This window comes from Macrobrachium rosenbergii, chromosome 6 (genome assembly GCF_040412425.1).
Source record: "Macrobrachium rosenbergii isolate ZJJX-2024 chromosome 6, ASM4041242v1, whole genome shotgun sequence".
Lineage (NCBI taxonomy): Eukaryota > Metazoa > Arthropoda > Malacostraca > Decapoda > Palaemonidae > Macrobrachium > Macrobrachium rosenbergii.
In genome coordinates this window covers 46,731,512-46,759,495 of record NC_089746.1, presented here as the reverse complement: position 1 = coordinate 46,759,495, position 27,984 = coordinate 46,731,512, and the positions used below count along the sequence as shown (strand labels likewise).

The window sequence follows — 27,984 nt, the reverse complement described above, 5'->3', positions numbered from 1 at the left end:
TTACTTAATAATTTCCATGGATGCAGTAAAGGAAATGTAGATTCTGCTATAAGCTTTAATATGCTTCCCTACCAATTTCATCTATCTTTAATCAGTAAAATTTCTGTAATACGTAATTTCCAAATGTAAAATTGAGAGCTTGAACAGTCCTTCATTATACTCTCTTCAGCAAACTTTATAGTCGATCCTCTGCCTTTTCAATAATAGTTCTTCAATGTGGGCAATGTACGCCCCCTCGTGAATATTAGAAATTCTTCAATCTATTCCGTTGGTATTTTTTTTTATTTTACCTTTACAGAACAGCACTTAATTGCTGTTAACATATTATTGCTCTCTCTCTCTCTCTTCCAGTCAATGACCTTACCCGCTGCAACCCTAGATATTTTTAATTAGCTGATCACCTACCTCTTGATCTCTCTGTATATATATATATATATATATATATATATATATATACATATACAGAAGTTAAAAGGGAAATAAAGAAAGCGGAGATCAGTTATTAGTAAAACTGATAAATAAACAAATAAAAATGTATATATATATATATATATATATATATATATATATATATATATATATATATATATATATATCACTCTCCAGGCGTCACTAACCTTAGATATTGTGTTAAGTGTCAGATCTTTCCTAAAAATCTCTCCCTCTCTCTCTCTCAGTCAATTGAAGTTAAGTATATCTTAGTTTAACCAGACCACTGAGCTGATTAAGAGCTCTCCTAGGGCTGGCCCGAAGGATTAGATTTATTTTACGTGGCTAAGAACCAACTGGCTACCTAGCAACGGGACCTACAGCTTATTGTGGTATCCGAACCACATTATGACGAGAAATTAATTTCTATCACCAGAAATAGATTCCTCTAATTCTTCATTAGCCGGTGGGAGAGTCGAACGCTGGGCCAACAGCGTGCCAGGCGACAGCTCTATCCACCCCTCCAACGAAGAGCTCTCTCTCAGTCAATGACCGCTGCAACCGTAGATAAATTTTAATCAGCTGATCATCTACCTCTTGATCTCTCTAAATATATATCAGTCTCCAGGTGTCACTACCCTTAGATGTTAAGTGTCAGACCTTTCCTGAAAATCTCTCTCTCTCTCTCTCTCTCTCTCTCTCTCTCTCTCTCTCTCTCTCTCTCTCTCTCAGTCAATGACCTTTCTCGCTACAACCCCAGACAATTTTTAATTACTTGATCATCTACCTCTTGATCTCTCTGAACATAATATATACATCACTCTCCAGGCGCACTAACCCTAGATGTTGTGTCAAGTGTCAGCTCTTTCCTAAAAATCTCTCTCTCTCTCTCTCTCTCTCTCTCTCACATTACAGCAACAGCGCTCCATTTGACCTGCTTTGCCTATCTCCGTCACTAACAACTTTCTATGTAATTCCCTATTGCCATAAGACAGTTATTGTAAATAGTTCCCCTCTTTACGGATTGCAACAGTTTGTCAGCGTCTTAACCCAAGTGCGACTTCCATGGCAAATAACGACATTGATAATGATCGTCAATGGTGATGAATGATGATAGTGATGACACAGTGATGACGCTTTCGCCGAGTTCTGCAGCTAAGAGAAAAATCACAATGTCATTTCTCTAGTCAGCGTAGATATCGTAAAATGTATTTTCCGTCTTCATCAGCGATGGCTGAGGAGCCGAGTCACCACCGTCTGCCGCTGCTTCTGGTTCTCACACACACACACACACACACACACACACACACATATATATATATACATATTATATATATATATATATATACATACATATATATATATATATATATATATATATATATATATATATATATATATATATATATATATATATATATATATATATATATATATATATATATATATATATATATATATATATATATATATATATATATATTAAGCGTTCAGAATGTTCATATGCCTATGCTAGAGATACAAAAGGGTGGTGGTGATGCTTCGATACTGAGGTTGTCATTGCTCTCGGGTTAAACTGTGGGGTGACGCTGTCGGATTGATTAGGGGGTTGGGGAAAGTCTATCTCCCATCTCCTGACACCTTCCTTCTTCATCAACCTGCTGGCATACTATCCCATTTACAATCTTCTTTTTCGTTCTGTCCCGTCTACCATCTTCGTCTTAGCCTTTGTATCTTCTAAATCATTCGATCCCAAAGAAGTTTATATTTCAAGATTATGTGATGCTAAAAAAAAAGAAAGAAAGTAGGTTTCTTCGGCGCAATCGAGTTTTCTGTACAGCCGCTACAGCGTATATTCAAGGCCATCGAAGATAGATCTACCTTTCGGTGATCTTGGTATAATGCTGTATGAGCCGCAACCCATGCAACTTTAACCACGGCCCGGTGGTGGCCTATCCTATATTATTGCCAGAAGCATGATTATGGCTAACTTTAACCTTAAATAAAATAAAAACTACTGAGGCTAGAGGGCTGCAATGTGGTATGTTTGATGATTGGAGGGTGGATGATCAACATACCAATCTGCAGCCCTCTAGCCACAGCAGTTTTTAAGATCTGAGGGCGGAAAGGAAAAAGTGCGGACGGACAAAACCGGCACAATAATTTTCTTTTACAGAAAACTAAAAAGACACCATAATCCACAAATTTCACTCCACATTTCATCCGATGAGTAATTTTCTGAAGAATTTTAGTGGTAAATTCCAATTCCAAGGTATCTGTTTTAGATTTAATATTTAGGCTATATTCTGACTCAAATATGATCCACCTTTCCCAGAACTGAAACAGGACTAGTCGAATTCAGGGAAGTGCATCCTTTCTTCCTATCTAACTATCTATCTATTTATCTATCTGTCTATCTAAATCTAACAGGTAGCTTTGGCAACGTTCTGATGCAATTAACAGACCGCCTTAACCATCAGCTTCATATTATTAAATTATTGTTAAAAAGGTTAAGCTTTTATTTCTTTACATCGCAAGTGTTTCTATCAACGGCAACTGCAACATGAAAATTAACGCAGTGTTTAGTTATTCATCAACAAAGGATAACGAACTCTGGGAAAGAAACTGACCAAAGAAACAGATTAGATTCCCCCATTAAACACTGTAAATATTCAGTATTAGTTTCTAATAACAGATGATTGGTTGAATGATTGGGAGGATGACTGGTTTCGTGCCAAGGTGGCGTCACGACAACAAAGGTCATTGACGCAGTGGATAGTAAAAAAATAAAATTAATATGCAAGGAGAAACAAAATGTGAACAAGCTAGAATGGGATTACTGCGTAAAAGAATACGATTAAAAATTATTACAAGCTGATTAATGCTAACGAAAATGAACCCGAAAGAAAATTTATGACAGCAAAAATGTTATTAGTATTTTGTTTGCAGCGAAAATATTATTTTCTTGACAGCGAAAATATATTATTAATATTTTGTTTACGACATCAAAAATATTATTTTTTTATAACAGCGAAAATGTTAATATTTTAGTTACAAGAACGAAACTATTATCAATATTTTGTTTATGACAGAGAAAGTATTATCAACATTTCGTTTATGACAGCGAAAATAACATTAATATTTTGTTTACGGTAGCGGAAATATTATCAATATTTTGTTTACGACAGCGAAAATATTATCAATGTTTTGTTTACGACTGCAAAAATATTATCAATATTTTGTTTAGGACAGCAAAAATATTATAAATATTTCGTTAACAGCAGTGAAAATATTATTTTGTTTATGGGAGCGAAAATATCATTAATACTTTTTATGACCGAAGATAATATTCTTATTTTCTTTATGACAGCGAAAATATTAATAATATTTTGTTTGTGACAGCGAAAATATTATTATTTTTCTTTATGACCGCGAAAAAATATTATTAATATTTCGTTTATGACCGAGCAAAAAATTATTAGTATTTTGTTTGTGCCAGAGAAAAAAATTATTAGTATTTTGTTTATGACAGCGAAAATATTAACAATATTTTGTCTATGACAGTGAAAATATTATTAATATGTTGTTTATGACAGCAAAAATATTAAACACTTTTTTTATGACAGAGAAAATATTATTAATATTTTGTTTATGACAGCGAAAACATTAATATTTTGTTAATGACAGCGAAGATATTAATATTTTTTATGTCAGCAAAAAACATTATTAATACTTTGTTAAAGTATAACTAATATTTTGATTACGACAGCGAAAATATTACTGATATTTTGTTTATGACAACGAAAAGATTAATATTTCGTTTACGACAGCGAAAATACAATTCATATTTTGTTTATGACAGCGAAAATATTATTAATATTTTGTGTATGACAAGGGAAATATTAATAATATTATCAATATTTTGTTCATGACAGCGAAAATAATATCAATATTTTGTTTATGAAAATATTAATATTTTGAAATACGGTTAAGACGAAAGACCAGAATAATATCCTTAGAAGGGTATCAAGACGGAAAAAAAATGCGACATTCCGGCCCTGGAAGACGCGTAGGAAACCCATAACCTCCCGCGAAGGATATTCCAGGAAACTTTCCAGCGCGATAAAAGGGCAGGGAGAGAGATTAACGCAATTGATGATTTCTCTCGAGTGGCTCCTTTGGGCGCCCCGAATCTCCGCTTCTAAACGGCCACTTCTGCATGTGAAGCGCCATAAAACACTTCACCTCTTCAGGATGACAAAAAAAAAAAAAAAAAAAAAAAAAAAAAAAAAAAAAAAAAAGGCGGGGGGGGGGGGTGGTGGCAGACTTCCGAAGGCGCTTCGTCGTGGTCATTACGGGCTTCAAAGACCGTCATTTTCCATCACTCTCTCTCTCTCTCTCTCTTCAAAGACCCGCCAATTTCTCTCTCTCTCTCTCTCTCCAAAGACCGTCTTTTTATTTTTGTTTTTACTTTTTTATTTATTCACGACACCGATAATCTCAAGTCATTCATTTATTTATCTCTCTCTCTCTCTCTCTCTCTCTATACAAAGACCATCTATTTATTTATTTAGTTATCTCTCTCTCTCTCTCTCTCTCTTTCTCACTTTTAATGACTCGAGCTGTTAACAGCCTCGAAAGAACCCCGAGAAAAAAAAAAAAAAAAAGAGAAATTGGATCTACTTCGGGTCGAAAGTTATGTTAAGTATTTTTCAACGGTCTCGTTTACGGGGCATGGCGGAGTGGCGGTGTTCATGAAGCTTATATAGCTTAGCTACAGGTATAAGCTGCAAGTGCCCGTGCCCGGGAGGACGGCAGGGTAATGAGGCCTCACTTATCTTTATTCTCCCGAGCAGACATGCCACGCCTCTCTTTCTCTCTCTCTCTCTCTCTCTCTGCGTGTGTATGTGTGTGTGTGTGTTAAGTGTGCGTGCATGCAAGTGCAAGTCTCTCTCTCTCTCTCTCTCTCTCTCTCTCTCTCTCTCTCTCCTCAACCTATTTAACAGTCAAAATCATCTAGAAGAGTAAAATATGTATGTGTATCTATCTATCTATGTATAATATACACATATAATGTATATATATACACACACACACACACACACACACATACACACATATATATATATATATATATATATATATATATATATATATATATATATATAAATCACCTCGACGTGTATGACCCTGGTATTTGTAACGCAATGTAACCTCCATACACATAAACGGACATACAAGCATAATTAGCATAGTTTCTATCAACCCATAACCTCCATTTGCATTTCCTCTTGACTCCACATAAACTCTTCAAAACAATACATGATTTATTCAATATTTAGTCTTGGGGAGAAATATTCTATTTATTCTTCAACCTAAAATCCGTCAATTAGAATCGGTCTTGCAAACGGTCTTAAAAGTGCTTACATTTACATACGAACTTAGTAATAATACTCACACATGTAAGTATACACATAAAGAAAATAAAGCTCGCAGTAAACAAAATCATTTTTTTTTGTCGAATTAAAATTTCCATAAAATTCTCGGCCTGGTTTTCATGAGAATTTCTAAGGAACGGATGGCTGTAGTCGCTAAAGGAAGAAATAAGAGTATTCTAAAACACAATATTATTGCTTTTTAAATACTGGGGTCCGTAAATAATTACACTTTCGACATACATATTTACTGCAACATAAAATAAAACTGGAAATAAATTCTTCTTCTTCTTTTTATATGTATTATTCGTCTTCTCTTTTATTATTATTATTATTATTATTATTATTATTATTATTATTATTATTATTATTATTATTATTTCATATTTTTGCTACAAGACCAGGGGAGTTTATCACAATTTTTTTTACCGGTAATTCTTATTACTGTTTTTGTTGTTCTGTTGTGCTTAAAAACAACTGATAATCTCTCTCTCTCTCTCTCTCTCTCATCAAAATCCGATTCCACACAACAAAAAAAGCGGGGGGGAGGGAAGGGGGCGGTCTATTTTACCCCGACACCTTCACTTCTCACACCTCATAATCTCATCAACCCTTTCGGGGATACTTGTCTATACTGACAGTCCTCCATCCCCAAAGCGGTGTAATTATCCCAGCCACAATTCATTAGTTTCCATTTTCTTTTTTTCACCATTTTTTTTTAACCTATGCCATGTGGAACTTTGGGTTGTGGTACTTTGTGGGGAGGGGTACTGTGAAAAGTGCGGGGGTTGCTTGTCAAGAATGAGTGCTCGTGTGAACTTTCGATTTACCATCATAATATGCATGTATATATGTAGTATACACGTATATATATGTATGTATGTATGTATGTATATATATATATATATATATATATATATATATATATATATATATATATATATATATAAGTACAGTATATATGTATATATAAATATACAGTATATATACACATGTATGTATTTATATGTATTTAATATATACATAAATTACATCCCTTTTTTAACAACCTGACCCTCTTTACATTCAAAATATTTCACCTCCATTCGCTCAGATGTCATTTCGAATTACGTGAACGATAATAGTCAGTCTTCATTTTGGAGAAATAAAAAATGAAAATCTAATTTAAAAATCTATGATAAAAATCTATGATAATCTATCGAAAACTCCTGGGACGCGTAGCCCCAAATTCAAGTAGCACTGTCGGCGAAATGATTTCTTCAGCAGAATCGGGTTGCGCCGCGTTGAAAAGCAATGAACAGAGTTAAACATCCGTGCAAGGGGGGAGGGAGGCAAATGTCAGAAGCGATGGAGTGGAGAAGGTGCTCACTTCGGGAGTGAAAAGAAATCGAAAGAGTGTGGTTGGCCCCATGAAGTTAGAATATTCAAGGTCATGAAGGAATGCTGAAGATGCTTCTGCTGTTTTATTTGTTTTCAGGGAATCCTTGTGGAATACCTGAAGGGTATGAGAGGAGGAGGAGGAGGAGGAGGAGGAGGAGGAGGAGGAGGAGGAGGAGGAGGAGGAGGAGGAGGAGGAGGAGGAGGAGGAGGAGTACAATTTATTTCCACGATAAGTCAGTATTTTGGAAATAAATTAAAATTTCTTCTTTTTTTCTTCTTTTTCTTTCAGAGTCTGAGATATTGAGGGATTGTCCTCTTTATTGTTCCTTGATATTGTTGAAATTTAACAGTTTTTGTTAGAAATGATTTAATTTTCCTAAAGTCACGAGCAAGCATTTCAGTACCTCGAAGTACTTCTTTCAAAATAAATTCTGCGTTCAGTCAAAGCCCTGCTGCACAATGAAATTATCGCATAACTGGATGTATCCTTTCTACTCTACACTAAAGTTATATATATATATATATATATATATATACACATACATATACATATATATATATATATATATATATATATATATATATATATATATATATATATATATATATATATATATATATATATATATATATATATTTTTAATATATATACAATATATATACTCTGTATATACAGTATATTATATATATAAATATATATACACACAATAATACCGTTCCAAATTTTTATTAAACCCCAACCATAACAACCACATGGATTAAACCTCCAAAAACAAAAACAGAAAACAAATAACTTAGCGATGACACCACGTCATTCCACTGCACTTCAGCTCCTCTAACAAATCTCGTTCAAAATTCACTGAAGAAAATCGAGCGTTTAAAAATAAAAGAATAGAGAGAGATAAAAAATATGACCTAATGCATCTGGGGTTGTGATTTGCGAGGCGCGATTACAATTAGTTCAGTTCAGACCTAAGGCCAGGGATTAGGTCCGCTGGTGGTTGCATGTAATGCGATTCCGGTGATTTGGTAAAAAAAATGATTGAAAAGTTTTATTGCAAATGTGCGTTTTTTTCCTCCTCTCTTTTTTTATGAATGATGGGAAAAGTCTGTAGGATATACTAGGGAGTTTTGAAGCATTTTTTTGCAATTTTCTCAATTGTAATTTCATTAGAATTACGTACTTTGATTTCTCAGAAGCATCGAAGAAACAAAGGAACACAACAACTTTCATTTTGTCAAGTTATATTGTAAATATATGGTAATTTAAAGAAAAGAATGTTCCTGACCGTTTGATTATAAATAAAATAAAAGCTTCCATTATACGCAACAAATGAGATTTCAAAACCATTTTAAAAGATCAAATGTTTAAGCTTTTCACAAAGAATTTTTGTAATATTGAGGGCAATGTATTCTAAATGTAAATGTACGTAGTTCGAGATTGGTTGTGATCTTTTGTAAATAATTTATTGAATAAAAACTTTTAAAAAAAACTCTGTGATGCTGTTCCTTTTCCTCTCTCTCTCTCTCTCTCTCTCTCTCTCTCTCTCTCTCTCTCTCTCTCTCTCTCTCTCTCTCTCTCTCTCTCTCTACGAAACAAAGATTTTTACGCCTTGAAAAGCTATGCGATAACTGCAATCAAAACGATTTCCCCTATTATTTTCTGGCATCGGCCTCTTGACGTTGTACAGTAGATTTCAAAATTCTTTTCCCTCATAACTTTTCAAAGAAGAGAAAGACTAGATCATAGAGGAGATACAATAGAATAGAATGTACAACTTAGGCCGAAGACCAAGCGCTGGGACCTACGAGGTCATTCCGCGCTGAAAGAAAAATCTAGAGTAAAAGTTTACAAAGGTATAACAGGAGCAAAACTTCGCAGTTGCACTATGAAATAATTGTTTTAGAAGAGGGTGGAAAGTAAGATGGAAGAAAGAATATGAATGGAGGTACGGTAAAAGGAATGAAAGGCTTGCAGCTAGGGCCATTCCTAAGAACCGTAAGTAACGCCTACAGTGCACCGCGCTTAACGTCAATCCTCTACGGGGAGATGGAGGAGACATAAATCACATATGTCTTTTGGATCTTCTGCAAAGCAAAATTCTGCTTTCTATTTTCATTATACATTTATTCATTTTCAAGTATTTTCAATATTTCGTGACCCATTACACCCGGTCAATTGTCCGACTCTCCACGGAACTATGACCGAAATAGTCACGACTATCCCGGTCCTGTTGTGGTTTTGGTTTTATTTAGTTGGTCATGTCTCTTCCACTCCTTTTACTGTGCCTCCGTTCATAATCTTTTCTTCCATCTTACTTTCCACCCTCTCTAACAATTGTTTCATAGTGCAACTGCGAGGTTTTCCTCCTATTACACCCTTTAGAACTTTTTTACTCTTAATTTCCCTTTCATCGCGGAATGTCCTCATAGGTCCTAGCACTTGGCCTTTGGCCTAAATTTTATATTCTATTCCATGTCTTAGCACAGGCTTCTGCCCCTTGACCCTTCAGGAGGACTTCTAAGGATCTCTACTTCCTTGCAACATTCGGATGTAGGAAACCGATTGTTATGATCTTCTTTTTTCCCTAAGCAAAAAAAAAAAAAATGCAACTAAAATAACAAAATGGATTATTCGCCTGACACTGGCGATTTTCATGACGACCGAATGGCGAAAGCTGCATTGTTGTCATTTTATGTTGTTATGCCAGAAGGAAAGGCTGCCTGGTCCTTGAGCAAATTGTTCTGCAACTGCTCGTCACACAGAGAGAAGGATAAAACAATAAAAATATAAATACATGAATAAATAAAAAAAAAATAAATAAAGGAAGGATTTTAAGCTCTTAGCGGAATGCTTATGATAGCCCATTATCAAGTAAAATAAATAATTAGATAAATAAATTAATTAAATAATTAAAATACAAATAAATAAACAAATGAAGGGTTTTAAGCTTTTAACGAAATGCTTCCGATAGCCCATCGTCAAGTAAAATAAATAAATAAATTGAATTAATTAGTTGATTAATCAATAAACAAATAAATACTAAATAAATAAAGGGTTTTAGGCTTTAAACGAACTGCTACCTGGTAGCCTATTGTCAAATAAACTCAAATAAATACATAAATAATTAAATAAATATGTAAATACATAAAGATATAAAGAAGCAACCTTGAATACCTTTTCATTACGAGCCTTCCCAACAATCCACCTAAGGTTAACCCGAAGGCGCAGAGCAGTCGAGAAGGGGGCCGCCCACCCTCCACTTGGCTCCAGTAACATAAACAAGTTGCTTGAAGGAGGAAGCAGCGAAACAAACACATTCCGTCGTCCGCGGAGGACGGTTTTTCCCAAACGGGGTGTTTAGGTAAGCATAAACACGCCCGGGAATGTTAATTGGTTCTCGTCACCGAGGCCCGGTTGAAACTTTTTTTTTTTTTTACTTTTTTCTTTTTTTCCACATTTCCTTTTAGCTTAAAAGGGCGATTTTATCGCCCGCTTTATACTGCTGGTCGTTTCCATTTCAGCTCGGTTTTTCACTTTCGCCGACGGTGCCCGAGTCTGAATGGAATGTTGTGGATTATCTTTTTTTTTTTAATTCTGTAATATAGAGTAGTTATGTGTCTTTGTTAGGGAGGCAGGCCTCCTCAACAAAATTTAGATCATGTACATATGCAGTGCGTGTTTGTGTGTGTGTGTGTGTGTGTGTGTGTGTGTGTGTACAGCGCACACACACACACATGTACTGTATATGTATATATATATATATATATATATATATATATATATATATATATATATATATATATATATATATATATATATATATGTGTGTGTGTGTGTGTGTGTTATGTACATATCCTAGAGAATTCGTTTTCTGCATAGATGAACAAATATCGGTTTGACGCTGGTCGAAAAGTGAATAGCGTTCCTCTAATTCAATTGACCGGTTATACCAGTAAAAGCTGTTTGATATTTACGTTAGTATATATGCATAATTATATACAGTATATATGTATATATATACATATATGTGGTATATATATATATGTACAAATGTATGTATATATATATATATATATATATATATATATATATATATATATATTTATAAATATATATATCAAATTTGCGCCCAGTAATTTATCCCAAGATCACACTAGTCAGTGGGGTATCTAGTTCCACTGGTCCTCAATTCTTAGCTGATTTATCTGCATAAATGAACAAACAACTTCGTTTATTTGATTACTCATTCGTTATATCTTGCTAATTAGTCTAATCTCTCTCTCTCTCTCTCTCTCTCTACAAAAGCTAAAAATTATGTTATAATCAATTCATTTACGAATTTATCAATTATCTTATCTATCAGTTGTACCCCATTTAATAGCATAGCCTCTCTCTCTCTCTCTCTCTCTCTCTCTCTCTCTCTCTCTCTCTCTCTCTCTCTGTCTCTCTCTCTCTCTCTCTCTCTCTCAAAAGCTAAGTCATGTTTACGGTCAACACTGGCTGTAAAACAGAAAATATTGTGAATTTCGCCTATTTACTTAAGCGCCTACAAATATAATTTTTTTTTTTCCAGTGAATATCTGAGGTATTATTTTGGACTGAAATAAGAAGTATTCACAGCTATAAAGAAACTGTTTGGTGCGAGTTGTTAATTATGAGATGATCAAGACAACAATAGGGTTAACAAAAAACTGATGCACCTCATCTCAATCTAATTTTTCAAAATAATATATGCAGATTGAGGTCACTGTAACTTTCACGTGTGTTCTTTGTATTAAAAACTATACTACTTTGTGAGAAAGCTAATTAAAATTATTCATCTTCATAAATGTAAGTTCCACTTCCCCGCATCAGAAAGCAGTTTACTACAATTACGTGAATGAAATTTAATGTTGAATGGTGTGTTTGTGTGTGTGCGTGCATGTGTGTATGTACGTTTGTGTGCGCTTATGTGTGCGTGTGTGTGTGTGTGTTAGTGAACCTCACTTACACTTTACCTGAACAATTACGATAAAGCAAATGAAGCCAGGGGGTTGGGAGGGGGTTGGGGGAGTGCATAACAGACTTACTGGGAGGAGGAGAGGTGGTGGGTGGATGGCTGGGAAGGACGGGGGAGGGGGTTGGGAGGTGGGAACAGATGATGAACTAGACTCGTATTTAGAAATATCTACTCATCGCGTTGCCCGTAAATGACATTTAATAGTCAAGTTAACACGGCAATGCAATTAGGACAGCCGGGGGAAAAAAGGGAAGGAAAGGAAAAAAAAAGAAAAAAAAAAGGCGAGAAGATACGCTGGGCGACATTACATCACATAGGCGTAACGCAGTTTTAATGCCGACGTTAAATTCGAAGCATTTTGCCCAAACCCGCCGTCGGTATCCCCCCCCCGCCTCCCCACAAAGCATACCATATCTCTACCACCTCTCTACCCGAAGGTAGTGACTGTCCGCCTGTCTGTCTGTCTTTCTTATCAGTTCGAGGGAATTCTTGGGCTGTCTTTCTGAGTTACTATGGACTTTTAACCTTCTTACACTTGCAGCAGATAGCCTACAACGAGTTAGTGTCACATATTTAACGATGAACAATTTGACAGCTATTTGCTGATTGCAATTTGATTTCAGCTATTTGCTGATTGCTATATATATCACAATGTGTATATGTGTGTATGTATGTATAAACAAATATATATATATATATATATATATATATATATATATATATATATATATATATATATATATATATATATATATATATATATATATATATAATATATAGTTTCTTCTTTCTTACGTCTATAGGTAACTGCATGCTGCATGCAACCACATCCACACGTGTCAGTTTCAGAGTATGCAAATATCAGAGAAAGTGTGTTATACCATTAACCATTAAGCGAAGTGTATTTTCAGGCAAAATACTGTCCGCAGCAACGCGCAATCACATAACGGCCTCTATTTAAAGAACCACTGAAACTTCTACCTAACATTAGTACTGATAATCAGTGATAGGCTTATTTTTCTCTCTAAGAGTCCTATGGATTATTAGAGTAGGCCTAATAATGAAAATTTTTCTACGAGAACCACTTTTTCTCCTTAAACATGTTCATATCGTCGCTGATAACGCCAAATTTTCTCAAATGAAATTGTCACCAAATGTCACTATTCTCTCTTGAGAGTATGAGGAATTATACTGCGCTAAAGACACTTTCTCCCTAATCGAGACACTTTTATGCTCTCTGAAAGTCCAGCCAATCATCAATGTAAAGTAAATCATTCTCTCCTTTAAGAAATTATCACTGTACGCAAGCTACCTTTCCTTTTTGAAAATATGAGAAACTATCATTGTAAGTTATTTTTACATTCTAAACATATTCCAAATTAACCCTGTAAGCCGTTTTTCGAGGAGTGAAATTTGCCACCTTAAGTAATCCGCTTTTCCTAATTAAAGATACTGAAAAGTATCAATGTTAGCAAGCCGCTGCTCTACTAAAAAAGCAATAAAAATTTCCGCCGTAAGCCAATTAGTGAAAAAATTATTAACTGAAAACAGATCATTTTTCCTTTCTGAAAGTATCTTCCAATATCAACAGTAAGTAAGTCACTTCCCCCTCCCCTCCCCCCTTCATTTCTGATATCCGAGAAGCAGCATCTGACCGCCAGATGGCATCAGACTCGTTCAAATTGGCATGAAATGACGAACCAAATTAAAATCAGTTTAAACGAATAAGCCTCCACGACGAGACTGTTTTTTTAATTATAATAATTTTGCTAATTACTGAGCTTATTATCGGGATTAACGCCTATCGGAAACAAAATTGAGGGATTACTGTGCCGCTTCATGATGAAAGTCCCATTACAGCAAGGGTCAAATTGAATTAATAATGATTAAAATGATTAAAATGACATCGACCTTAATCAACTTATTTCTTTTCGTTCGGCTCCGAGATAGAAAAAAAAAATTAGATAAATGGATGCTCGTATGAGCTGTGACGAGCATGAACATTGTGGAATTATTATAATGAGGGCATGGGAGTGAAAGCTATGAAATAATGAAGTATAATGAAGAAGCAATTGTGAAAAATGAACGGACTGTCATCGTATGATACTGAACTGGTATAGTCTAGTGAAGGTATAAGAATATTAGCTAATTAATACAGAAGAGTGAAGGCTAATTAGGGCATAAGAGTGGAAACTAATTAGAGTAGAAGACTCAAGACTAATTAGGTTAAAAGAGTGACAGCTAATTAGAGTAAAAGAGTGAAAGTTAATTAGGGTACAGGAGTGAAGACTTACCAACATAGAATACTGAGAAGTCTAATGAAGGCAGATGAATGAGTGGTCATTAAGACAATCAAAGTGATGGCTAATAACTATTTGGGGAAGAAGAGCGAAAACGAAAACGTATTTGCTTAATAGAGGGCAGAATGTGCTTGGAATGCTTGAAGGAAATAGTTACCGAGAAAGTTAGTACAAACGAAAAAGTAAAGAGATTACTAGTAAGAGCCTGTAAGGACTGAAATCATAGTAGCGAGAGGATGATAAAAATCTGGAGAAATAAAGGTTTAAAAAGGAGGAAAATAAAATCTGAGGCATAACGAAGAGCGAAAACAACGTAAAGAAATTACGATTGAAGGAGGAATAGGAAGAAAATTAAAAATAATAATGCTACTGGAGGAGGGGCGTAAGCTTGAAGGAAAGATCATAAAGACAGAAGGATTGAATCTCCATAAGACACGAAGGATAAAAAATAATGGCTTAGAAAAAAACAACATATGGGGGTCATATGAAAGGACAAATATGCTCTAGAAAATATATATGTGAACAAGCTAATCGCGTAGAATATATTATTATTATTATTATTATTATTATTATTATTATTATTATTATTATTATTATTATTATTATCATTCAGAAGATGAACCCTATTCATGTAGAGCAAGTCCTCAAAGGCCACTGACTTGAAATTCAAGCTTCAAAAGAATATGGTGTTCATTTGAAAAAACAGAGAACAGATAATAGAAAAAGAGATGAAAAAAGTAATAATACATTAAATTAGTTAAATGAAAAAGTCACGTCTTGGGTAGAAGACGACAATATAATGAAAGGAGACGGATGTACTATAAAGAGATTAAACAAAATTGGCTAAAACTGGAAAACGTAAGACAATTTAAGACTCCTTCGCGTCCCTAAAGTGAGTTTCTCGGGACACATTTCAGATAAAGTCAAATATTGTACTGACTAAATTTAAATCTTAAAAAAAAATTAATTTGGCTTCATACCTGTTATTATCAAAGAATATATATAGAGTATGTATATATACATATACAGTGTATATATATATATATATATATATATATATATATATATATATATATATATATATATATATATATATATATATATATATATATATATATATATATATATATATACATACATATATATACATAATAATAATAATAATAATAATAATAATAATAATAATAATAATATGTCTGTGTTTTCGTATTTAAATATTTATACTGTATATACGTATTGGCATAATATTTACATGCATACGTTTACACTTTTTCCCAGACGTTCTCTGCTGCGGAACAAATCTGACACCTGTAACTAATTAATTAGTGCTTTTCTACTTACCATGTTCTTTTCGACTGCAACTACTTTTACTACCAAACAAAACGTAACTGCCGTTCTGACACAGGTTGCGATAAGAACAGCCAATCTGGTGACGTTAGAGAACTGACATATAAGTAGTCAAAAACGCATGATACATATACCTTGCACGTAGGTGAGAAATAGTCCCCGTATGATATTTACAACGGAATGGTTAAAGATGCTTCCTCACCAGATGGAATTGGAATTGGAATATAAAATTCAGGCCAAAGGCCAAGCGCTGGAACCTATGAGGTCACTCAGCTCTGAAAGGGAAATTGAGAGTAAAGAAGGTTTTAAAGGTGTAACTGGAGGAAAACTTCGCAGTTGCACTATGGAACAACTGTTAGGAGAGGGTTGAGGAAAGTACGATGGAAGAGAAAGAATATGAACGGAGGCACAGTAAAACGAATGAAAGCGGTTGCAGCTAGGGGCCAAACGGACGCAGCAAAGAACCTTAAGTAATGCCTACAGTGCACTGCGTGAGGTGCACTGACGGCACTAACACCCTGCGGGGGAAGCTTTCCCCCAAAATACCTCGGATGCTGGGGGGAACCACGAATCGTGATGACATGTGGATATGAGGAAGCCCGCGTTGAGGCGGGGAGGGGGTTGGGGGAGACATCGTCTATTTGAGATATGCCACTTAAGGGAGATAAAAGAAAAACGGGAATTAAAGGAAAAAAAAACCTAAATAGATAAAAAAAAAGACATGAATTTTACCAAGCAGCTGTTGAAGTATCACTAGCCGATAGAATCAGGAATGCCTAATTACTGGAAGAGGCGCACTTAACATTGCCGGCGTTCCATCGGCTGAAGTGGTGAAGGTGCTTGGGTGGAAGAAGAAGCGTTGGTACGAACGACGGATAAGTAGTAGACCGAAGAGTAGGCACAGGATGGATAAACATGTAGAAGGGTGTAAGAAGATAGTAGATAAAACTGAGAAAGACGAATTTGGACAGGAATAAGGAAAAGAAGGTAATGGAGACAGACAATAAATATAGAAGGCAGGAAGTACGACAGACACACAAAAAATGCGCACAGGCAAACCGAGGAGAAAGAAAAAAGAACCAACTAGGTAGCCCAGGTCGTAGCAGAGGTGTAAGTAGACAATAAACAAAATTATCATGGGAAAGAAGGGCAAGGAACCACTGCGTTAAAGGACAAATAGTAGCGGAAGAAAGACAAAATTGGATAAATAAGACAGGTATATGAAGAAGAACAATATACTACGAGGTTAAACAGACCGTTCCAAAGAACAGGATTAATACACAAAATGTACAGAGAAAAGGACAGTACTTGCATCATTAAGGTCAAAGGCAGTCAGCCAAATAAATGGCGTACGTAGGCGATACACAACTTCATGAGGAGACAGGAAGGGGGACAGACAACAATAAGAAAGAAAGTGTTGAAAGAAAACTGACAGAAGCAAAAAATCTTAACAGCAGTCTGATAGAGTAAGTCACGAAGACAGACATACATAAAGAAAGACATGTAAGTCAGGCAAGAAGACAGACGGACAGAAAGTAAACAGGAAGAGACAGAAATAAACACAGCAAAGAAGAAACAAGAGCAAAAGCAACAATAGAGAGAAATTAAACACCCTTGAGGACTTGAGAATATTCGACCAGAGAAAAAGCAAGAAGGTGAGGAACCCCCCAAAAAAGGGTTGTCTGAGAAGCTTAAGTATGAGGGCGATGGAATTTTCATCCCTTCGTGCCCAAATTAAATAGTACTCCTCTTCAGGTCACTTCTTCACTGCTTACTTAAAACTCCAGAATGCCTGACTGGACGCGAATCACAAAGTGGAGCTGACGTAACGTATGAGGCAAGCGTATAGTCGGGAGCGCGAATTGATAAATAAACCTTGGAGAAATGTATTGCATAAAGTGAAGGTATCTTTTGTGCATGCGTGTTTATAGAATAGAATAGAATAGAATAAAATAGAATAGAATAGAATAGAATAGAATATAGAATTTAGGTCGAAGGGCCAAGCGCTAGGACCTATGTAGTCATTTAATGCTGGAACGGAAATTGACAGCAAAAAATGTTTGAAAGGTGTAACAGGAGGAAAACCTTGCAGTTGCACTATGAATCACTTGTTAGGAGAGGGTGGAAAGTAAGTTAGAAGAAAGAGAATATGAACGGAGGTACAGTAAGAGGAATGAAAGGGGTTGCAGCTGGGGGCCGAAGGGACACTGCAAAGAACCTAAGTAATGCCACGCACTGCACGTGCAATGACGGCACTACCCCACTACGGGGGTGCGTGTTTATCAGACTTTTAAAGGCCGTTATGTTTGAGGTACAGAAATGGCATACCAGCGTACATGTAAATTACTGGTGTCGCCACTAAACTGTTCTTATTATCAAACTGTCTGACCAAACCAATGACTCGATTTTGAAAAAAAAAAAAATACAGCTTGCCAAATTTAATCGGATTCCATCTAACGACCAATCGCGGGGTTCCGTAATCGTCAAAATATTACAAGGTGCAGGAAGTTGATTCCGTGTCGATTGGCACGTTAGCCCGTCTTATCATACTATTCAAACATTCAACAAAAATTACTGAAAATAATTTTCAAGGTTTCGAGGTGTTTTTTTTTTTTTACAAGGAATTTAATGCTTGGTAATTTGCTCGCAGCGGTCAGTGTAATACACACGTATGACTTTTAACAGATTCGGTTTCCTCCTCGTTCTCGAACGAATTTTGAGATAGGACGATAATAATGATAGTAGTAATAACCGTAACCATGTTGTTATTATTATTATTATTATTACTGAAGAAGTTAACAGAATTAAATGACCAGATGCGCAAAGTAAGAAAATAACACACCATCTACAACAGTAATAATAATAATAATAATAATAATAATAATAATAATAATAATAATAATAATAATAAGAAGAAGAAGAAGAAGAAGAAGAAGAAGAAGAAGAAGAAGAAGAAGAAGAAGAACCAACAAATGTGTACAGTGAATAGAGCTGCTAAAGAAAAAAGGGTGAAACGAAACCATCAGACGTCTCCTACCTTATAAAACAATGAAAAGGGGCGCCCATTATTCCTTCCACAGCCCCCTTCCCCAAAACACCTCCCTCTCTTCATGAGGACGATAGACTCTTCAATTGCAGGTGAAGTGAAACAAAAACAGTTGAAAAAAAAAAACGCACCCCAGCGGAAATGGCAAAGGAGGTTTCCTCATGACAAAAGGTGACTGCGCAAACTTCAATAAAAACCAGACGGCGGAGATTAAATGCTTGCCATTAATTATACACATTCCGGTTTCTTTTTTTTTTCTTTGTGGACTTGAGGAGGAGGAGAAGAAGAAGGAGAAGAAGACGAAGAATAAGAAGAAGAAGAAGACAGAATGGAAGCAAAAACTCAGGTGGTAGAAGAAGGAGAAGAAGAAGCAGAAAGGATGGAATCACAAACTGTCGTAGAAGAAGAAGAAGAAGAAGAAGAAGAAGAAGAAGAAGAAGAAGAAGAAGAAGAAGAAGAAAGAAAGAATGGAAACAAAAGATGTACGAAAGCAGAAGCGGAAACTTTCCCTGTGGATCGATCGTTCGGTCAGGCACATACACTTATTCATTTAGAAATTAAGTCATTTTCAAGCACCCATCCTGGCTTTCTACGGGTTACTCACATAGTGTTTACGAAATTTATTCAGTTATTAAAGAGGCAAAAATGCTATTATAAGCTCCAAGGACTGCAGAATATCTGAATATTGTACACTGTATTCTATACACCCTGAAGTAGTCTTCAAATATTTGGTTAGACAGTTATTAATAAGATAAAAGATTGATGAAGTTATCTGGCGTCCTAATGATGGGAGAAGAGAGGTGGTGAATCAGGCTGAAATACTAATATTAAATAAGACGAAAGTATGCAGTGATGAATATTTTCGCCTTCCTACAAGTTATAGGAATAATTCAGTTCTTATTTTTTTATGAGGGGGGCTGGGAAGGGGGCGGGTGTTAACGTAAACGTCAGCAAATTACTAGATGCTGCATTTCAATTTTGTCTTTAATTCTGCATTTTCCTCATCTCCTTGGAGCAGAATCCAACAATGAATATGTACTTTCAATCATTCTCTCTTTCTCTCTCTCTCTCTCTCTCAGTTTAAAGCCTGCTATTCAAGTACCGATCACGTACAAAAGTGGCTATATAAACGATAATACAACATATCGTATTTCTTATATTGCAACCAAATATTTATTTTCAGTGTCACGTGCTTTAAATTAATATATATTTATTTGGAATCTCTTCCGAGAAAAAACCAATAACAATACGCAGTAGTTTTATGTATGTATGTATGTATGTATGTATGTATGTATGTATGTATGTATATATATATATATATATATATATATATATATATATATATATATATATACATATATATATATATATACATATATATATAAACATATATATGCATTTATTTATATATATATATATAATATATATATATATATATATATATATATATATATATATATATATATATATATATATAATAATATGTTTACATGAATATAACCATGAAATTATAAATTCTCTCTCTGTTTCTCTCCTATAATCTAATCATGAGAAATTACTTGTAGATCAAACTCCCATAAACATTAATTTCTTATCGCACGATTGAGGAAATTAACATCATTCGAACTTTACAAATTTAAACGTTTGGAATTACCTTAAGAATAATCTGTACGGCTAAGACAGAAATTTCACTTCTCCGTCTAACTCAGAGAAAACCATATGAGAGAGAGAGAGAGAGAGAGAGAGAGAGAGAGAGAGAGAGAGAGAGAGGGAGGGGAAGTGATCACCATCCTTTTCTGGCAGACTGACAAGCGTGTGAGAGAGTGAGAGAGAGAGAGAGAGAGAGAGAGAGAGAGAGAGAGAGAGAGAGAGGTGATCACCATCCTTTCTCCAGCAGATTGATAAACGTGTGTGTGTGTGTGTGTGTGTGTGTGTGTGTGTGTGTGTGTGTGTGTGAGAGAGAGAGAGAGAGAGAGAGAGAGAGAGAGAGAGAGAGAGAGAGAGAGAGAGAGAGAGAGAGGAGGGGGAGTGATCAGCAGCTTTTTCCAGCAGATTAAGAAACGTGAGAGAGAGAGAGAGAGAGAGAGAGAGAGAGAGAGAGAGAGAGAGACGGGAGGGGAAGTGATCACCATTCTTTTCCAGCAGATTGAGAAACGTTTTAATCCAATTGGCGTCATAAAGCGATCGCCTTTTATGGCCTATTGTCTCTGTCCCCGAGCCAAGATTGACTCCAAGACCGATAGATCGATTGGCTCCCAGATCCTTCTTTTGTGCCAAAGCCCGGTAGCTGCTGGCTGGCTGGGCTGTTTCCGATCACCTTTTCCCTTCTTTGTACCTCGCCTCCCTTGCCTTTTAAAAGTTCAAAGGACGACGCAACGCATTACCAGCCTAAAACAGTTCTCCTTGCATTTTAATCGTTTACTAACATTTTATGTTTATTTGTTAATTTGTTAAATCATTTTTTCTTTTGCAATAACTGACCTCTTCTTTCTGCATCTTCTATTACCTCCTCTTACTTCTTTAAAAGGAGCACCATATTCTTTGGAAGACTGAATTTTAAGACATCGCCTCTGTGGGTTCATCTTCTGAATAATAATAATAATAATAATAATAATAATAATAATAATAATAATAATAATAATAATAATAATAATCTTTGGAATCTTGAATATCAGGTCAATGGCCCCTGTAGTGGGCTTCCGTATGAATAGGGTTCATCTTCTGAGTAATAATAATAATAATAATAATAATAATAATAATAATAATAATAATAATAATAATATCTACACCTGAATGCGTCAGACGCTACAGATCAACCGACTGTTATGGCCTTTCAAAACCACCGTTAACATCTTTAGCTGCTAAGAGATGTTTATTCATATCCATCCTATAGCTCGATTCCTCTTTAACTTTAAGAATCCAAAGAAAATAGTTTTAATATATTTTGGAAGCACAAAAATCCACAAAAAAAGTTTTAATATATTTTGGAAGAAAAAATCCACAAAATGTTTTAATACATTTTGGAAGAAAAAAATCCATAAAAGCAGTTTTAATATAATTTGAAAGAAAAAAAGACCACAAAAACAGTTTTAATATGTTTTGGAAGAAAAAATCCACAAAAGGCTTTAATACATTTTGGAAGAAAAAAATCCATAAAAGCAGTTTTAATATATTTTGGAAGAACAAAAATCCATAAAAACAGTTTTAATATATTTTGGAATAACAAAAACCCATAAAAACAGTGTTAATATATTTTGGAAGAATATAAATGAATTAAACTGTGCTTGACAAGGTTCAAAACCCATTTGTCTTCCTCACATACGGAGGGGGGCGGGGGCAATCCAGCCTTTAAGGTTGTTTGCGGTGCCCGGCACCTTCCCGCAATTGTTTCCAATTGATGGAGTTCGATTGGGAATAGCTTCACTTTTTTCTTTCTTTTATGGGCGGTGCGGGATACGGTGAGTGTGTGTGTGTGTGTGTGTGTGAGGGAAGATTGGTGGGGCGGGGGTGTGGGGGAGGCTAAAAAGCTTTTTATAAGACTTTAATGCTTTTAGATGTACCGTGAATGTAGGAGGTCCTCCTTTCATACTCTCTCTCTCTGTTTCCTTTCCCGCCTTGAAAGGCCCACCCCGCCCTTCTCTGTTTGTCTGTCTGCCTCATTTTCTACTATCTTCCCTCATCCTTATGGCGTTGTTTTATGATAAAATGCCCTGTCTACGCACTACATGAAAATCGCTAAATCAGAGTTCATAACAACAATTCTCCTCACACACACGCGCGCGCACACACACACACACACACACACTTATATATACTATATATATATATATATATATATATATATATATATATATATATATATATATATATATATATATATATATATATATATAGAGAGAGAGAGAGAGAGAGAGAGAGAGAGAGAGAGAGAGAGAGAGAGAGAGAGAGAGAACTCATGGCTGTGTCAGCAAGCCAGGATCGAACTGTGTATGTACGTATACATGTATGTACGTAAGTATGTGTGTATGTATGTATGTATCATAAATATCATATATATATATATATATATATATATATATATATATATATATATATATATATATATATATATATATATATATATAAACATCTGTTGGCCTTCAGTATGATAATACTAAATTTTCTTTAATAACTAATAACGAACAAATGTGCTTTATTACTTTCACTAGTTTATCACGCGAAATTCAGTTTATCGCATACAAGGAACATCAGCTTGCCTCTCACACATTAAATAAAATACTTATTTCTGAAATAAATAACAAAAGGATTTAATTTACCGTAATCAAACTTGATATCACGTTCTACGCCGAGTTTCTCAGACAAAATTAGGCCGAGACTGATCCGTACAAAATTAAGCAAGATTGATTGATTGATTGATTGATTATAATTACTAAAGCTGGCGTCACAATATCTGGGTACTGACGGCTTAAGCAAGATTACAATCAAGATCTCAAGGAAGGCTGAAAAGAAGGGGAAAGTAAGCATCCCGAGGAAATCAATTATTTCGAGAAGAAATAAATAAAAGTATAGAAGAGAAGATATCCAAGACAAACACAATCAATGAAAGAGAAATAATGAAATGCGCCACTTAGTGGACAGCAGAGATGGAGAAATCAGATAAGAAAAAATAAAGTTGCTTAAGTAAAAGATGAAGTCACACGTGACTTAAAGAACACAAGGCCTTATTCAAGTGTAATTCAAAGGCCATGAAGAAAATACTTGGGTATAATTTCAAAATTAATCAAACCTAACACACGAAATTTTTTAAATGAGCTGGATCATATTAAACGCTCTCAATTCAAATTTCACTCCCCCCTCTCTCTCTCTCTCTCTCTCTCTCCCTTTATAATATAAATATAAATAAAAATACTTATACAGTATATATATATATAAATATATATATATATATATATATATATATATATATATATATATATATATATATATATATATATATATATATATATATATAAAAGAAATGATAAATATATACATATATGCATACATATCAAAATGATAAAAGGTCCACGTGAAAATATCAAACATACGGACCTAACCGCGTTACAACACACACCATTTTTCATTCCCTTAACAACCAGTTGTTCATCAAAGTTGAGAAATCAGTTATAATAACCGATAAGGGAAAAACCTTAAATTGAGTCGTGTTATTTGTCCATGCTCAGGGTTCCATGCCCACACAACCGCCCATCGCAGTGGTGTCTGCCGGAGTTTGTTTTCCTGAGCGCTTAATACCCCGGGTGGTCAGCCGAACCAGATCTCTTACCTGGGCTGTTAAGAGGATCGTAAATTTCGTTCGCTTATTTTCCCAGTGTTTGGTATCTTCCGGAGTCGCTATTCATTTCAGAATTTAATATTCTATTGTATAAACATTGATATTTTATCGCAAGAAAGGACAACTCGCTAATGCAGATCGTTCTTGAATAAGGGTCGTATTTCGTGAGTTCTGGAACGGACGATCCGCTGAAAAACGACGCGAAACGCTCTGGAATTGTCGAGCCTCTACTCCAGAGTCCCGGGGTATCTATCTATACAAATAATAGGGAAGGTGAGGAGGCACCTTCCCACCTGGATTGGAAGGCAATTAATCCAGGTAAAGCCATTAGACGCTTCGCCTCTATAATCACTTGGGACAGTAAAGTTTTGGAGCAGATCTGGAAAGGCTACGGGGATTTCAGCGCTATCTCGATCTGATGTCAACACCTAACTTTTAAAAAGACTTTTTTTTTTTTTTTACTCGAGATTTCGGTCAGTTTTTCTAGTTTTTTTTTTTTCGTCGGAGACGGATTCTGATGATTAACCTTACGTCTTTTTTTTTTCGCCAGGATTTTTCTCGTTGTTTGTAGAAGCAATTTGCTCTTAGGATTTTCCATTTTTTCTTTTTTTTTATTTAGTTTGTGCGACTTTATTGGGATTTCTCGTCGTTTTACTGTTATTAACCGTTAATATAACAGACGATAATAATTGCACGCGCCGTTTATAACCATTATTCATTTTTACCAGATATAACTTTCTTGTAGCACAAAAAAGTCATACAATACAAACTCGGTCTCTTTTCTATACAATATCTCTAATTCTAAATGCTGCCCCTCTACATGTATGAATATGTACATGTGGTGTTATGCTGTAATCAGAGAACGCTGTAAGATAAACAAAGTTATATTATATACCTAAAATCCAACTTACAAAGTCGTGAATTCTACAGAAATGAAGTTGCTCAAAATTTCTAATAAGTTCTAAATATGACTAAAACATACAAGATTCTTGCTTTCTTTTTATATGAGTATGATTTTCCTGATGATTATGACATGACTGATGAATAAGACATGTTTTATGATTATGTAATGTCTGATGATTTTGACATGGTTTGATTATGACAAGTTTTGATTATGACATGTCTGATGATTATGAAATGGTTTGATTATGACATGTTTTACAAACATGACATGTTTTGATTTCAGCATGTCTGATGATTATGACGTGTGTTAAGATTATGGCATGTATGATGATTATGACATGTCTGATGATTATGAAATATTTTATGATAAAAAAATCTGACGACACTTAGACAGAATTAAAAAGGCACGAGATGACGATCTGATGATGATGATGATGATGATAATGACGATGTTCTAAAAGTGTAGGTTCACTCCCGTGTGACTAATTACCTTTTACGGCGCTATGAATAAGACATGTTTTATGATTATGACATGTTTATGATTATGAAATGTCTGATGATTATGACATGTTTTGATTATGACAAATTTTGATTATGACATGTCTGATGATTATGAAATAGTTTGATTAAGATATGTTTTATAAATATGACATGTTTTGATTTTAACCCGTCTGATGATTACGACATGTTATGATTATGACATGTCTGATGATTATGAAATATTTTATGATAAAAAAATCTGACGACACTTAACCAGAATCAAAAGGGAATGAGATGATGATGATGATGTCCTAAAAGTGTGGGTTCACTCCCTAGTGACCAATTACCTTTTATGGTGCTTAATTATCACCTTTTTACCTTTTTGACTTGAGTTGCCGACACCGACTTGGATTTACCGTCAACTTCTCCTGATGTGTATAACTGGAAATACACATAATATAACGTCATGTAAATCAGATTTATATTTATTTGTTATAACTGTATCAAACTTAGTTCACATCAACCATGAGTGTTCGATGCAAGGAAATAATAATCAGACGGCAATAAACAAACGAGCACACACACACATCCACAATATATATATATACACCTACATATACATATATTTATACATATATATGTATATATATATACATAAATATACATATATACATATACATACATGTATATATTTGTGTGTGCTCGTTTGTTTATTGCCGTCTGATTATTATTTCCTTGCACCGAACACTCATGGTTGATGTGAACTAAGTTTGATACAGATAACATGACGTTAATATATATATATACATACATACATATATATATATATGCATATATATATACATATATATATAATATATATAATCTCACTGACATGTAATTTATATATCCACATGTACCACAGGGAAACCGGCCCCCTCGCCCCCACTTCCTGTGGTACATGTAAATTTTTAAATATATTGCCCCATGAACCCATCTTCTGTTCAGGAAGGGTGGGTATAGGCTTTCAAGGCAAAAAGCGCAACATATAATGTATCAGGATACAATGTCATTAAACCAGCAATACGATATGGGACCTCATAAATTCGAAAATCATAACGGCATTGTACTGCGTACGCCGTAAGCGCAAATGGTATGTAAATCCGCTGTTTGATTGACATGAGTGTGGGATATACGCAACCTTATCGCCAATATATATTAAAAAAAATTTTTTTATGGCACTACAGCAAAAAGACCAATTTATGATGATATGTCATTTCTGACATAGTTCAAAATTCGAGTGGAATCACTAATACCTCGTAAACTGGATGATGATAAGAACCAAAATGGCGTGGTGCATATTAGCCAACTCTCGCCCTCTTGCAATCCTCACATCTACAAATAAGGATAAGCATTTTATTTATTTATTTATTTATTTATTATTATTATTATTATTATTATTATTATTATTATTATTATTATTATTATTATTATTTATTATTATTATTATTCAGAAGATGAACCCTATTCATATAGAACAATCTCACACGGGCCATTGACTGGAAATTCCAGCTTCCGAAGAATGTGGTGTTCATCTGACGGAAGAAACAGAAGGTAATACGAAATACAGAAAGAAGATCAGTTATTAGAAAAAAATAATTAACAAATTAATAAATAAATACATAAAAATGAAGGTAAACTACAAGGAGAACTGTTTTAAGGTAATAATGCATTGAATCTTCGCTTGAACTTTTGAGGTTCCAGTTTCACTGCATCCTCATGGAAACTGTTCCACAGTCCAACGGTGTGAGGGATAAAGGACATCTGGAACTGAGAAGTTCGACAGCGAGGCGCATTTCCTGCAGAAGAGTCCACGTGACCACGGACGGCCACGTCGAAATTTAGTCTCTTTCTTAACTTTGAGCAGCTTCCCATGACATGAGATGACTTCCAAAAAAAATAAATAAAATAAATAAATAAATAAATAAATTGTGGATTAATAACAATAGCATCAGCTGCTTTATGCATTTACACAACGACTCATCAGCAGTGCATCGCAGCCCCCAACACTTACGCCACTAACCTCTCTTTCTTGCATGCTTTCCTGATCTTACTTATTAAGGAAATCTTGGTCATTGTTCTCTCTCTCTCTCTCAATACTTATATACATACACACACATATATATGTATATGTATGTGCATACTATATATTGAGAGAGAGAGAGAGAGAGAGAGAGAGAGAGAGAGAGAGAGAGAGAGAGAGAGAGAGAGAGCTTTAACTGCCCTTCAATTTAGCAGCGAAAGCTAACCAGATAATTTACAGTTACGTTCCACAACTAATGTATTGCCG

At 34.7% G+C, this 27,984-nt stretch overlaps 1 protein-coding gene across 3 annotated transcripts in view; it reads left to right on the top strand.

The window, feature by feature from the left end:
- Nucleotides 1–27,984, top strand: part of LOC136839512 (T-cell leukemia homeobox protein 3-like) — a 148,602-nt gene that overhangs the window by 33,342 nt on the left and 87,276 nt on the right. The window lies entirely within an intron of this gene.